Source organism: Mandrillus leucophaeus, unplaced genomic scaffold (assembly GCF_000951045.1).
Source record: "Mandrillus leucophaeus isolate KB7577 unplaced genomic scaffold, Mleu.le_1.0 Scaffold464, whole genome shotgun sequence".
Lineage (NCBI taxonomy): Eukaryota > Metazoa > Chordata > Mammalia > Primates > Cercopithecidae > Mandrillus > Mandrillus leucophaeus.
In genome coordinates this window covers 1,156,217-1,172,569 of record NW_012104965.1, presented here as the reverse complement: position 1 = coordinate 1,172,569, position 16,353 = coordinate 1,156,217, and the positions used below count along the sequence as shown (strand labels likewise).

Below are 16,353 nucleotides of genomic sequence, written 5' to 3'. Positions count from 1 at the left end.
TAGCATTGTCTTTGGCAAAATAAAAGTTTTTAATTTTCAAAAAGTCCAACTTATCAGTTTTTTAATATTATAGAATGTGATTTTGGTGTTGTATCTTAAAACTCATCACAAGAGGCTGGTGTCAGCAATATGGCACAATAGGAAGCCAGAGAGCTTCCTTGCCCTGACAAAGACACCAACTTGCAGCAACAATGCATGGATCAATTTCCCTTATGAGAAATCAAGAAACCCCTTAAGATGCCCCTGCACTCCAGAAGAGCATGAAACCAGCTGTGTCAAAGTCAGTATGAAAATTTGTGCCACTCACTGACCATAATCCTCTCCCTGGATCAGTGTGGTAGGATCTGGATAAAATTCCCAGCTTCTGCCTTTTCGCTGTAGAGAGAAGGTGAAGATTGAAGCATACATTGATTTTTGGGGGTGGTTGCTCAAGGGACTGGTTGCTGTCTTGCCTAAATCTAGGTGCTAACAGGAAAGTCTGTGAAGATGGGGACCACTAAAGGTGACATTGTGAAGTAGCATGCACTTGTTCATCATAATTCCTCCTGTTGGCTCAGTGCAGAACAAGTGGAAGAAAACCCTCAACTCAAGCTTCTTCCCGGGAAGGGAAAGACTTGGAACATGTATCCAGTGTTCTGGCTTTTCAGGGGACTGATTTCTGTCTCTCCTGCCTCAGAGAATGGACAAAATGTAGTATGTTATAGATACTTTGCTGTCAGGGCCACTGACAACAAAAGATAGCTAGACCTAGGTTTGCTACTGCTCCAGAGGATTTGTGAAACAGCAGACAAAAGTCTGCTCAGCAACCTCTCCTTTAAAGACAGAAGGAAACAGTGGAATATGCATCCAATGCTCTGGCTTTTCAGGGAGCTGCCCAAAGAACTGGTTTCTGCCTTACCTGACTTGGATTGCTGATAGGATTCAACATACTCTAGAAGCCTAGGGGGCACAGAGAAAAACAAAGTGCTGAGCGGCTTGCATAAGCTCTGGAGAACCAACAGCACTACAGACAGACACCAAAGAGAGCAAGAGATTAGGGCTCCTGAAAAGAAGAAAACGGTAAATCCTTCTATTTGGGAATTTATATGCACAACTCTAGAGAAAATACATCCACAGAAAAGGTTTGAGAAACCCTTACAGTCTTTAGCTGGGCTGCTTGATGAAGGTCTTTCTCTGTAGGAAGACAGTCCACGAAGACTGGAAGGGGTGGTGGTTGTTTTTTTCAGTGTATAAATCAGCACAAAGTTGTAACACATAAAGAAACAGGGAAACATGGTCCAATTAAAGGACCAAAATATCTCCTAAATTAACCCTAAAGAATGTAATTACCTAAAAAACTCAAAATAAAGGTGTCCAACAAGCTCAGGAAAGTGATTTATCAACAAAATGAAAATATCAACAGAGATTGAAAATATTGAAAGGAACCACACAGAAATTTTGGAGCTGATGAATACAATAACTGAATTGAAAAATTCACTAGAGAGATTCAACTGTCAACTTAATCAAGCAGAAGAAAGAATCAGCAAAGACAAAGACGTTTGAAATTTTCCATCCAGAGCAACAACAAAGTAGGATGGGTTAAGAAAATCTAAGGGACTAATGTGACAATAGCAAGTGGGCCAAGTTATGCATATGGGAGAAGAGAAGAGAGAGAGAGAGAGAGAGGGAGAGAGAAAGAGGCAGAAAGTTTATTTGCAGAAACAAAGGCCAAATATTTCACAAATCTGGAAAATGAAATGAACATCCAGATTCTGCAAGTACAACACACTCCAACTAGATGATTAGAAAGAAGTGTACACTGTTAAAGCAAACTAAATATGGCCTGAGAAGGACTCCATACTTCTATGTTTGAGTCCTTGTGGATGAACTGTAATGTAGCTTAATAGTCAGACAAGATTTAAAACCTATCTTAGGAGTATGTGCCTGTAACAACAACTGAGTCTTGGCCAATCCCAGTGGCCATACTTTAACCACTCATAAACTGTTAATTGTTCAAACTGTGTTCAAATAAGGCAAGCACCAACCTGTAACCAATCCAGCTGTTTCTGTACCTCACTGCTGATTTCTATATATCATTTCCTTTTTTTTTTTTTTTTTGGTCTATAAATCTTCCACTGCGCTGCATTGAAGACTCTGTGAATCTACTGTGATTCTGGGGGCTGTCCAATGTGTGAATTATTTATTCCTCAATTAAACTCCTTTAAATTTAATTCGGATGAAGTTTTTCCTTTATCAATACCAATATATATTATAATCAAATGTCAAATGGCAAAAAAAAAAAAAAAGAATTTTGAGGACAGCAAGAGAAAAGCTACTCATCACTTATGAGGCTATGAGTGAATTTCTCAGCAGAAACATTGCAAGCCAGAAGCGAGGTGGATGAATATTCAAAGTGCTGAAAGAAAAAAAAAATTGCCAGCCAAGAACAGTGTAACTGACAAAACTGCCCTTCAGAAATTAAGAGAGCTGGGGACAGTGTTGTGCACCTGTAGCCTCAGCCATTCAGGAGGCAGAGTTGGGAGAGTCATTTGAGCCCAAGAGTTTGAGGCTGCATAGTGCACTAGGATATCACCTGTGAATAGCCACTGCAGAGCCACTGCATTTCAGCCTCAGTGACATAGCGAAATCCCTTTCTAATTAAAACAAACAACAACAAAAAAGGAGAAACAGAAACTTTCCCAGGTAAACAGAAGCCGAAGGAATTCATGGCTTTACAAAAAGCGTGAAAGGGAATTCTTTAAGTTGAAAAGAAGAACGCTAAACAGCAACATGAAAACACATGAAAGTAGAAAACTCACTTATAAATATAGGATACTGTAATACTGAAATGGTAGTGCATAACATACTTTTAATTTTGGTATAGAAGTTACAAGACAAAAGTATAAAAATAAGTGTCACTATAAAATATGCTAATGTACATATTATAAAAATATGTAATTCGTGACATTAATAACATAAAGTGTGTGAGGGGAGTAAAAGAGTAGAGATTTTGTATGCAATTGAAGTTAAATTGTTAGCAACTTAAGATACATGGTTATAAGATTTTTTATGTAAGATTCATGGTAGCTACAAAGAAAATACCTATAGAAAATACACAAAAGAAAATGAGAAAGAGTCACAACATGTCACTAAAAAATCATTGAAACAAAAAGGAAGACAATAAGAGAGGAAAATAGGGACAAAAAAAGTTATAGGACAGACAGAATACAATTAATTATGCTCCTGTCACCCATGCTAGAGTGTAATGGCACAATCACGATGCACTGCAATCTCTGCCTCTCAGGTTCAAGTCATTATCTTGCCTCACATCCCAAGTAGCTGGGGTTACAGGTGTCCACCACCATGCCAAAAATTTTTGTATTTTTAGTAGAGACGGGGTTTCACCATGTTGGCAAGGCTGGTCTCAAACTCCTGACCTCAGGTGATATGCCCACCTCTACCTCCCAAAGTGCTGGGAACAGCATCCAGTCAGTAATTACTTTTAATGTAAGTGGATTAAACTTCCCAATCAAAAAACAGAGTAGCACTGAATGGATTTAAAAAACAAGTCAACTATATGCTGTCTACAGGAAACTCACGTTAGATTTAAGGACACATATAGGCTGAAAGTAACAAAGATGAGAAAAGATATTCCATGCAAATGGTAACAAAAAGAGCAGAAGTAGTCATACTTACATGAGAAAAAAAGAGACATTAAGTTTAAAAAGTCACAGGGGACAAAGCCCGTTATATAATGGTACAATGGCCAATTCATCAAGATATATACAATGATAAATACATATGTGCCAATGATCAGAGCACCCAAATATCAGACTCAAACACTGACAGAATTGAAGAGAGAAATAGACAGCCACACAATCATAGTAGGATAATTTGATTATCCACTTTAAATTTAGTGGATAAGACATCCATATAGAAGACCAATAAGGAAATGATACTTGAACAACACTAAAAGAAACATAGGGGAAAATCTCCATGACATTGGTCTTGACAATAATTTCTTGGATCTGACACCAAAAATACAGGCAACAAAAGCACAAATAGACCAATAGGACTTTAAAAAACTTCTGTGTAACAAATAGAATAATCAGACAATGGAAAGACAAAATACAGAATGGGAAGTAATATTGCAATTCATATGTCTGATAGGGGTTAATATTTTAAAAAAAGGAACTTGTATGACTCAATAGCAAAAACAAACAAACACAAATCCTAGATAACCCAATTTTATAAATGGGCAAAGGACTTGGATAGACATTTCTCCATAGAAGACATACAAATTGCCAACAGGTATGTAAAAAGATGCTCAATCTCACAAATCATCCGGGAAATGCAAATTGATTCCTCTGCAAAGAGATATCACCTCACACCTGTTAGGATGGCCATTAGCAACAAAATAGAAAATAGGCCGGGCATGGTGGCTCACACCTGTAACCCCAGCACTTTGGGAGGCTGAGGCAGGTGGAACATGAGGTCAGGAGATCGAGATCATCCAGGTTAACACGGTGAAACCCCATCTCTACTAAAAATACAAAAACTTAGCCAGGCGTGGTGGCACACACCTATAGTCCTAGCTACTTGGGAGGATGAGGCAGGAGAATCACTTGAACCCGACAGGTGGAGGTTGCAGTGAGCCAAGATCATGCCACTGCACTCCAGCCTGTGTGACAGAGTGAGATTCTGTCTCAAAAAAAAAAAAAAAGAAAGAAAGAAAATAACAAATGTCGGTAAGGATGTGGAAACTTTGGCATTCTTGTGCACTGTTTGTGGTAACATAAAATGGTGCAGTCACTATAGAAAACCACATAATGTACTGTATTAGTCTGTTCTCACACCGATAATAAAGACAAACCCAAGACTGCATAATTTATAAAGGAAAGAGGTCTAATTGACTCACAGTTCCACAGAGGCTGGGTAAGCCTCAGGAACCTTACAATCATGGCAGAAGCAAATGGGGAAGCAAATACATCCTTCTTCATGTGGCAGCAAAAAGGAGAAGCTCCAAACAAAAGGGGGAAAAGTCCCTTATAAATCAGATCTTGTGAGAACTCACTCACTATCATGGGAGCAACATGGAAGTAACCGCCCCCATGATTCCACTACTTCCCACTGGGTCTCTCCAAAACATGTAGGGCTTATGGGAACTATAGTTCAAGAGGAGATTTGGGTGGGATACAGCCAAATCATATCAGCATGTTTTTTAATGAAAAAAACCACAAAATTGATCATCAAATTCATAGAGATTTTCTCCTGTTTTCTTCTAGAAGTTTTATGGTTTTAGGTTTTACATTTAGACCTATGATCTATTTTTAGTTAATTTTTATATAAGCTATGAAGTATATGCTGAGGTTCCTTTTTGGCATATGAACATCCAATTATTCCATCACTATTTATGGAAATGACTATTCTCTTTCCATTGAAATTGTGTGCCTTTGTTAAAAATCAGGCAACCATATTTGTGTATTTATTTCTGGGCTCTCTATTCCACTCCACTTATCTATATGTATATCCTTATGCTAGTACCACAGTCTTAATTACTGTAGCTTTATAGTGACTCATGAAATTGGATATTGTGGGTTCTACAAGTTTTTTCTTCTTATTTATAATTTTTTGATCATTCTATTTTCTTTGTCTTTTCATGTACATTTTAGAATCATCTTGTCATTATCTATAAAACATCTTGCTGGAATTTTGATAGGAATTACATTAAAACTGTAGATAAATTTGGAGAGAATTAATATCCTAATATTGAGCATTTCTATCTATGAACAGAGCATAGCTCTTCATTTATTTAGTTCTTCATTCAATTCTTTTTTCAGTTTTGAGAAGACCATTTTGATAAGGAGACATTTGAGTTAAGACCTGAATTAAGTGAGGAAGTGAACCATCTGTAGAAAGAATGTTTCAGGCAGGCAGTATAATAATAAGTGCAAAGAGTGTTTCAGGCAGGCAGTATAATAATAAGTGCCAAGGCCCTGAAGTAAAGTATGGTCGAAGTAGTCTAAGAACAGTAAGGAGGCTAGAGGAGAAGGTGGAAAATTCTTCTTGTTTGATTCCTGGTAGCATTACTCCAACAATTATTTCTTCACCCCAGCAGCAGCAAGGTCTTCCTATAGCAGTAGCTGAATGGAGTTTGTAATTCTTCTTGAATTTGCAGAATTAGCCTCATTACCACGTCACCCCCGCCACCTCCCCTACTACCCTCATTAGTGAACAGCACCAACCAGCGGAGTGGAGTGAAGTGGTGTGAAGAGGAGTAGAGGATCATATTACAAAAGTAACAAGAGGCCAGATTATATAAGGTCTTACAGTACAAGACTGTAAGGCATTGAATTTTATTCAGAGAAAGAACAGAAGTGATTGAATGTTTTTGAGCAGAGGAGTGATGTCTGACTTATCTTTAAAAAGATCATTCTGAGTGCTGTGTGCAGAAAGGATTGATGGGAAAAGATGAGTCCAAGATAGAAGCAGGGAAACCAATGATGAGACAATTACAGTATTTCAGCAAGAGCAGATGGTGGCTTGGACTAAGGCATGAGTACAGGAAGTAATAAATGTTGGAATATAGATCTATTTTAAAGATAGCGATGTAAGTTGCTGAAGGTTAGATGTGGGCTGTGAGAGAAAGAGAGGAATTAAAGGTTTTTGCTCTAAGCAACTGGAAGGATAGTATGTCCATCAACTAAGTTGGGGAAGACTGTGAGAGTAGAGGTTTCAAAATTGTTTATCTAGTTTAGAATGAATAGGCAGGGGAAAAAAGATTCTAAAATATTTATGCACCATTAAATTTTAAGTACAGAATCTAAGAACCTGCATCATACATCTGAGTACACTCCAATAGCAACCATCAGGGATAAACAGCAGCCTATGCATTATGGCTCGAATGTGAATGGTGAGGGTAAGGCACTAGGCAGAGGGGAGGAAAATAATATTTTAATTAGTAACTCAAATTATTATGCCTCTAAAGGAGCATTTAGGAATGATATCTGGGGCTCAGGAAGACCTCACTGAATATTATGTACTTTACTTGGGACTTAAAGCAGTCAGCCAGAGGAGGAAGCTGGAGTTTGTAGGAATGGGAGGTTAGTCCATAAGCCAAGTGATGAACAGATGCAAAGGTCAAAGAATGAGAAGATGTGTTTGACAAAGTAAAAGAACAACAAGCATAAATACAGAAGGGAGAGCCAAACTGAGAGTATTGTGAAATAAAGCAGGAGATATATTTTATTCTAATAACCAGATCTGCATTTTTATTTATTTTTTATTTTATTTTATTTTTTTTTGAGGTGGAGTCTCACCCTGTTGCCTAGGCTGGAGTGCAGTGGTGTGATCTCGGCTCACTGCAACCCCCACCTCCAGAGTTCAAGCAATTTTCCTGCCTCAGCCTCCAAAGTAGCTGGGATTACAAGCGTCCGCCACTATGCCCAGCTAATTTTTGTATTTTTAGTATGATGGGGTTTCAGCATGTTGGCCAGGCTGGTCCCAAACTCCTGACCTTGTGATCCACCAGCCTTGGCCTCACAAAGTGCTAGGATTACAGGTGCGAACCACCGTGCCTGGCCCAGATCTGTATTTTTACAGAATGAATTGGAGGGGGAGAGTCATCTAGCCTGAAGACTAGTTAGGATGTCATTGCAGACGTCTTGATGATGATGGTTATGGCAGTGGATTCAGACTTGAGAGATATTTAGCAGCTTATATATGGCAAGTTAGAAGAGACAGGCTCTGAGAATGACTACTAGACTTCTAAGGTGGCAACTTGGCAGATGGCGACACCTTTACTAAAATGGGTGTGCCACGTATTAATTGTCTCTCAGCTCCAAACCTACTTTTCTATATTCTACTTTGTGAAGCTGATGCTTGTATTCTGCAAAACACATTTCTGCTTTGCTGGCTGGTTCTATGTAAACTCTTCCACACGTGGCACTAGAGGGATACTGGGTAGCTGGAGGAGAAGAAAGGAAATGTTTCTTCCCATGTGCTTCCTGGTGGCATGAGTCTAGCAATGATTCTTTGTCTCAGAAGTAGCAAGTTCTTCCCATAGCAGTAGCTGAATGCAGTTTGCAGTTTTCCCTAAATTTAGAGAACAGCCTATATCACAGCACTGTGTTCCCGGTGCACTTACCCTCCTACCCCTCCCTCCCCTACTCCCCTCCCACCTCCATGTCCACACTGAGCCAACAGCACTAACCAGATAGTGTTCTCTCTTTAAGGGTCTGAATTTCAGGCTTATGGGGATCCTCTTTTGAACCCAAAGACCCTAGAATCACTTGAGCAGCATTTCTTCCTCAGAAGTCTGAGTTTTAGCTATTGGAGTTCCTCCTCTAAGTTTCTAAGTTTTGATAATTCTAGCCTCTTTCCATTGTTCCCTCAGCCCTTCCTGCAGTTGCTACCTCCATGATACCTTATGGTTTGGGAGACTTCTGAAGTGTTTCTTTTTAAGCTTTCATTTACCTAGTTAACATTTTTTAATGTAGAATTACCTCGAATCAAATAACGTGTGTGGTTTCCTGTCTCTTGACTGGACCTTGATTGATATAGAAATTGGTACTAGAAAAGACTTAGAAGTTGGGTATTTGGGATTTGTTTGGTTTCGTCCTTGAGCTTGAATGAAGTGCTGAGCTCCCCACTAATGTGAAATAAATTCTGGTAATCCATGTCATGCAGAAGTATCATGATTCATTAAATTGTCACCTGCAGTTAATTGTGATGACATTCCTACTGAACCAAGTGCCTTAGGAGCATGTGCCTGCTGCGTCTAACTGTTAGCAGTAGTAATGCCTGTGAGGACTATGGTGTGAGATAGATTCTTGAGTTTAATAAAACACATACAAAAAGAATAACAAACTTGGGTCTTTACATTCTTTATAAAGTCTCATTAGAGTGCCAAAATGATTCTATAGCAGTCCTAAAAGAATCTCTCTTTTCTTGCAGCCACAGGGCTGATATTGTTAAAAATAAAAAAAGACTTAATTGGCCAGTTACAACTTTTACAACATCAGTTGAATTTACAACCTTGTTAGGTCTTTCACGTATAAGTTTAAAAAAAAGGAAAGAAAATGACCCTAAAACTTGGAATGAGTACACATTTGTTTGGGCTTAAATGGGGTTAAGAATTTTGAATTGTCAAGTCCTTTTGAGCCTCTTTTAACAGTGGGAGCACTGGCCAATGGATACTAATTCCTGGGCACTCACAACCCTGCAGTCTACTAGTTACACTGGGGGCTTATGTAGTGTCTTAGTCAGTTCAAGCTGTTTTCATGAAATATTATTCTTTGGGTAGCTTATAAACAACAGAAATTGATTTCTCCCAGTTGAAGGCTGCGAAATCCAAGATCAAGATGCAGGCTGATTTGGTGTCTGGTGAGTGCCTGCTTTCTGGTTCATAGGTGGTGTCTTCTAGCTGTGTCCTCACATGATGGAAGGGGTGAGGGGTCTCTCTCAGGGCTCTTTTGTAAGGCTACCAATTCTATTCATGAAGGCTTCACCCTCATGACCAAATGACCTCCTAAAGGCCTCACCTCCTAAAACTATCACCTTAGAGGTTAGGATTTTGTAAACATTGTCAGATTCAAAATGTAGTCACTTCTGTCAAACTCTAGCAAAATGGAGCTAGGGAAGGCCATGCTGGTAGGGCTCTCACACACAACTTGCCTGATAACACAAACTATCACAAGACATTTTTCCAAAACAGTTTACTACGTGAGTCACACAAAGACAGCTGGCAGCACAAGGACAGCTAGCCGCTTACACAAGAACACATGCCTGACACACTGACTCACAAACCCAATTCTAAATGTAAAGGCCTAACTGAAACTCCAAGATGACAAGTCCTCCCTAAGGACTACTGACATTCACATATCAGAACTCTCCAGCTCTTGTAAGATGCTGCCAGCACCAAAAAACTTTCTTTTAAAACAAGTTGCATAAATCTCCTCTTTCTCCAATAAAATCCTAACCTTTTGCTCTGTTCTCCATACATACTGGAGGTCATCCTGGTTTGTATATAGGTCCCAAATTACAATCCTACTTCTTGTATACTATTCTCAAATAAAACCTTTTTACTTAGAGATTCGTCTCTATTTTTACACGATAATTTCAATATATGAATTTGTTGGGGGGGACACACACATTTAGACTATAGAAGTGGGTCAGGTGATAATTGGAGACCTAGCCCAACTTTGAAACACAATGTGCTCAGTAGGTCTACAAATCCACTGTGTGTTTTTGTCTCCAGCTCTTTAATTGGAAGAGATATATGTTTAGGCATAATAGATATGCTTGGCAGCTGGTAAAATCCTTACAGTGTCTCTGTGGTCAATGGAATAAGGACCATGATAGTAGAAAGAGGAAGCCTCTGGAGCTTTCCTTCCCTTTCAGGACAGTACAAAAAAAGATATACCACATATTTAGAGGAACTGCAGAGATTAGTGCCATCATCAAAGACTTGAAAGAAGGATGAATCCTATCACATCTCCATTTAAATAATCTGTTTGTCTGCTGCAGAAGGAAAATCTTATCAAATAACTGAGTGTGATTATAAACTTAATTATAAACTTAATCAATGTTAGTTGATGCTCCAGATGTAATGTTTGTACTAGGGCGAATCAACATGACATTTCCTGACACCTAGTGTGTAGCTACTAACATGGCAAATGTTTTGTCTCTATATTAATTTATAGGGTTCAACTAAAACAGTTTACCTCTTACATGTCAGGGCCAGCAGTGTAGCATCATTGGATTGACATCCAATCTTTTACTCTTTGCCACAGTATAGTTCACAGAGATCTCGATCATCTTAATATTCTCATACAAAATATACTGGTTCAACACATTGATTAAATTATGTTGTTCTGATCTGATAAATGCAAAGTAGTAACCATTTGGATGGCAAAATAAGACAGCTAGGATCTCAACTGTCAGGATTCATTACCTGATACAGTAAAGTATAATAGAGAAGCAGAATGTTGGAGTTAAAGGGATAATGACGAGATTAGTTTCAGGCATGTTGAGCAGCATACCAGAGAGTTATCCAAGTGAAGATATTCAGGAGGCAGTCAGACACATTAATTTGGAGTTAGAGAGAACATAAGTAATGTAGATTTGGTAAGCATTGGCAAACAATAAATCATAATTGAAACTATGGAATGGAATGAGATTTAGTAAGAATACACAGAATAAAGAAAGAGGACCCAAGACTGAGCCCTGAGGAATGTAAAACTTTAAAGCTCTGTGAGAAGAGGAGGAACCAGCAAAACAGGATGAGAAGGAGCAGCCAGAGTGCCAGGAGAGGTTTCAGAGAGTATGGGGCTCCAGAAGTCAAGGGAAGAGAGTATAGCTAAAAGAAGTGAGAATATCAGCAATGTAAATGCTGTAGAGTGGTCAAGCAGGAGGACTAAGAGTGTCCATTGGGTTTAGTCCCATGGAGGTCATGGGTAACTTTGCAGTGAACAGCTTCAGTGTAGTGGAGACGGTAAAACTAGTTTGGTGGGGGTTAAAGAGTGCTTGCAGGGTGATTATAGAGAGAGTCATGACTGACTATGACTTCAACACATTACTGCTCCTTTATCCTGCTTATGCTTCTTCATAGGGTTGATAAACACTAAACTTGGTCATTGAAGAAAGCATTGATATTGTCAGAACATCTTGCAAAAGTAGGTCTTGTCCATCTGCCCCAAAGGAGGCAGGAGTGTCCAGTGGAGGAACACAGATTAAATGCTAAACAGACCTAGGACCAAATCTGTACACAGTCACTTAGAGCTGTGGGATGCAGTGTATGTCTAATACTCCCTCTCAGCCCTTGTTTTCCTGTTTATATGTTGTTTCACCACACCTGCTTCTCAGAGTGGTTAGGGTGAAATGAGATAATGAATTACAAGAGTAGCACATTGCCAGGCTCATCATCAGTGGTCAATAAGTTCATTCCTTGCAGCCCAATATAGAAAAGTACAAGACACTGCAGAGAAGCTCCATGCTCTCTGGTTCTCAAAATTTTTAGAGTATTGTTCAAATAGGAAACATGTATGACTTTTGCTCCTTGACTGTAAAGTAACCAGCTGTGCAACACAGCAGGTCACCGGGTATGATCTAGGCTGGCAGTGAAATAGGAAACTGGTGAATGCAGGTGGAAAACAAAAGAGGCCTATCTACATTCCACTATGAGAGGAGCAAGTGGGTCAAGGGAAAGGGAGAAGTGTGGGGAAAAGAAGTAATATAAGTTATGTTTTAAAAAACTGTGTACAGAATCAACATTCCCTCATGGAAAAACAGGATAACTAAAGGCAATGTTTTGATAAAACGACATGATTTAATACAAAGAAGAGTTTTTGCTAGTAATTCTAACCAGTAAGATGTAAAATTTATCAACCCACAAAGTTGACTTTTCCAAATACCTAAGTGTACCTAAGTGAGAACATTTAATTCAGTCTTTCTTATCTTGAACAACCTTTTAAGATATATTTCAATATTTATTGTTTCACCCAATGATGCGTAAATACTTCATTTATAATTCTGTGATTAATATTACTGAGGTTAGGAAACAGATCTGAGGACTTAAAATACCAAAATTTACCCAAAAGTCTAAGTACCTATAACATGGGAAAGAGATAAAAATCCTCCTAGAGATGGCACCTATCGTATCTTCGTGGGTACCTAATAAGAATGCTTGACTCCACTAAACTCCACAGCATTTTACTGAGGGTCCACAGCAACCAAATCATTACTGGGGTTGAGAAAATCCAATGCAGTTGTTGGCCTGTGATAGGTCTTAAATATTTGTTAATTAATAAAGTAATTATGCTGAGAAAAACAGTAGTTGCCTGGATCAGCACTCTTATTTTTATTCTGTGTAATCACAACTTATGATTTTGAAAATTTATACCTGGCATTTCATATTTCCACGGGGTAGAACTTAAAATATTATCTCACTTCTACCATTGTTCTCCATTGCTGCCCTCTTTATACAAGAGGGTTTCATTTTCATACAGTGTTAGCAGGAATAAAAAATGAGTATAAACTCTTTGGAGGTTGTTAATTTGGAATTTTCTCAATTCTATTAATTTTCTATTAAAAAGTAGTCTTAACTAACCAATTCTACTTCTAGAAATTTATACTCACACAAAGTTGAATGGACAAGGATTGTTTGTAAACTGAAAAATGGCAATAACTTAAATGTCTATAGGGTTACATGATGATGCATCCAACTAATGGAATACTCTGAGGCCTTTGAAAAGAATGAGGTAGAGTTTAAGTGTTGCTGCAGAAAGACTATCAAGGAATAGTAAGTGAAAAGAGAAAGATTGCATAATAATACTAGTGACAATAATTATAATAAACACTCATATTTACTATGTTCTAAGCACTTCATATTCATTAACTCATTTAATTCTCATCGTAACTCTATGAGGTGGGTACTATTGTCATCCTCATTTTACAGGTGCGGAAATTGAAGCACAGTGATGTCTAGTAATTTGCCCAAGGTCACAAAACTACTAAGTGTCAGTGGCAGTGTGTGGCTTGAGGATTAGTGTTCTTTTCTGGTTCTATTCCAGATAGGTTTTTTAAAATGTGTAAAAATGTGTATATATGTATATATTTGCTTTTTATTATGAGGGGCATTGTTACTTCTATAATAATAATTTTTTCTACAAGGATGTTTCTTAAAATACTGTTTTAGTTATTTTTCCTTTTGAAGTTAACAGTCGAGGAAGAGATTTACTCATTTTCCTTGTTTCCACTGATTCAATCGACTAAAATATCTAAACTGTGTTAGGCATCCTTGCCTGCCTCTGTCCTCAAGAAGCAACTGTCTAGTGGAAGAGAGTGATATGTAAACAAGTAATGCAAAGCCCCTTTGCTATGGTCTGTATGTGTCCTCCAAAATTCATATGTCGAAACTTAATCACCAATGTGATATTATTAAGAGGCAGGGCCTTTAGGAGGTGACTAAGTCATGAGGGCTCTGCCTTTGTGAGTAGGATTCATGCCTTATGTAAGAGGCTTCACACAGTGTCTGTCCCTTTCTGACCTTCTGTCCCTTCTGCCATGTGAGGACATGGTGTTCTTCCCCTTCAGAGGATGCAGTGGTTAAGGTGGCACCTTGATCTTGGACTTCTGTCTCCAGAAGTGTGAGAAAACAAATTTCTATTTTTTATATGTTATCCAGTCTCAGGTATTTTGTTATAGCAGCAGGAGCAGATGGATATTCTATAAAGGGGGTATATAAAGATGCGGTAGGAGAAGTGCAAAGGAGAGAGATCAATTATGTAGAGGGAAGCGGGGGGCAGTGTGAAGGAAGGCTGCCCAGAGAAGAGGTAATGTTCTGCCAAAATACGGAAGGAAATGTAAGACTTTTTCAGGAGCTGGGTGAGAGGAGGAAGAGAAAAAGCAGTCCAGATGGAGGGAATAATGAGAGTAAAGACACAGAAGCCTGAACCCATGTTGCTGATTTATCTGCACCTTGGGGGAGGGAAATGTGAATAGTGCCTCTGGAGATGTGGGTAGGAACCACATTATCTAGCACCTTAGGCTACGTTAAGAACCTCATCCTGTGTGCCAGTTTTTTAAGAAACATTTGAAGAACATAGGTGTTCTCAAGTAACTCAAAAGATATAAACCAATTATACACATATAATTGAATATTATTCAGCCTTAAAAAAGGAGGACATTCTAACATATGCTACATTGTGGCTGAACGTTGAAGACGCTATGTTAATGAAGTAAGTTCATCACAAAAGGACAAATACATGAGTCCACTCATATGAGGTACCTAGGGTAGTCAAATTCACAGAGACAGAAAGTAGAACACTCCTTAATAGCAGAGAGGGAAGGAAGTAGGGAAACAGGGAGTGATTGTTTAAAGGGGAAAGAGTTTCACTTTGGGATGGTGAAAAAGTTCTAAAGATGGATTAGTGATGATGGTTGCAAAACGATGTGAATGCAGTTGATGCCATTCAATTGTATACTCGAAAAGGGTTAAAATGATAAATGTTATATCATGTATATTTTGCCACAATTTATTTATTGAGTTCTTTAAGATGGTCTTGTGCTGTTGCCCAGGTTGGAGTGCAGTAGCATGATCATAGCTCACTGCAGCCTTGACTTCCTGGGCTCAAGCCATCCTCACACCTCAGCCTCCTGAGTAGCTGCGACCACAGGGGTGCACCACCACATCTGGCTAATTTTTTTATTTTCTTGTAGAGACAGGGTCTCACTATGTTGCCCAGGAAGGTCTCAAACTCCTGGGCTCAGGCATTCCACCTGCTTTGACCTCCCAAAGTGCTGGTATTACAGGTGTGAACCACTATACCTGGTTTACCAAACTGTAAAAATAAAAATAAAAAAAAGAAGAAATTTAAAAAGATACAGACCAAGCACTTAGAAAAATAATTCAAAGTTCTTCTTTCTTAATCTATTAAAGTTCAATATGTAATTTATTTGCTTAAACTGATCATAATGATTTGCTTCTGTTATACAATAATGACTACCATTTACCGAAAACTAGCTCTTTGCTAGCTATACATCCACAGAGATCAGGTTCAAGGAGGTCATCTAATTGGTCCAAGACACACAATAAGGAGTGTGTGTGTGGGGGTCGTCATTTCTAGGACTCCTACAATTGGAAATCAAGTCTTTTAGGCTCCAAACACCTTGTGCTTTCACCAATCCCCAAGCTGCTTATCTTGCTACTTTTTGGGATATGTCAACATTTTTCTTAAAACAACAAACAAAACTTTCGATCTGAAAAGAAAGTATTGTTTGGTGTTTTCTGGGTTCAGAAAATGTAAGAAGCCAGAGGCACTGCAGAATGAAATTTTCGTTGAGTGTTTACTATTGATCCACATCTGATACTTTTGAAGGGTTTTGGCCCCCTGCAAGAGAGACTAAAAGAGTATTCAAAATTAGTCTAGACACAATGTACTGTAACTACTCGGCGGGCCACCTGTAACAGAGGGGAGGAGGGTCTGCACTTATGTTGCGGCGGTTATCCGAAGAATACGGCCTTCCAGCTCCTCGGCCACCAGACTCCCCCCGCCCCAGGTACTCGTCCCGCGGGGAGACCCGGGGCGTGCTCGTGCGCAGGCGCAGAGCGACTGTCACGCAGCGTCTGTTTGCCGCCCGGCGCTCGGGTGTCCCGATGTAGTTCCCCCGGGTTCTCTTTGTCCGCCTCGGGCAGGGGGGTCGCCGCTGCCCCTTCTCCAGGCCCTCTCTAACCCCTGCCCAGGCTAAGCCCGGCGCGGCCCTACCCTCTGACCCCGCGTTGCACAATGCCCGAGCAAAGTCTCCAGGGGTGTGAACCCCGGCGTCCCTGCCCCTGGGCGGGGACGGGCGGCAGCCAAGCGGGGAGTCGAGGCG

The 16,353-nt window shown here is 39.3% G+C and overlaps 1 protein-coding gene across 1 annotated transcript in view; it reads left to right on the top strand.

The window, feature by feature from the left end:
- Positions 1-13,039: 13,039 nt before the first annotated feature.
- The window catches only part of SLC35D1 (solute carrier family 35 (UDP-GlcA/UDP-GalNAc transporter), member D1), a 60,564-nt gene continuing 57,250 nt past the window's right edge, over positions 13,040-16,353 (top strand). The window contains exon 1 of the mRNA XM_011994977.1: positions 13,040-13,089. The gene's annotated coding sequence lies outside the window, so the exon portion shown is untranslated. The remainder of the gene's footprint in view (positions 13,090-16,353) is intronic.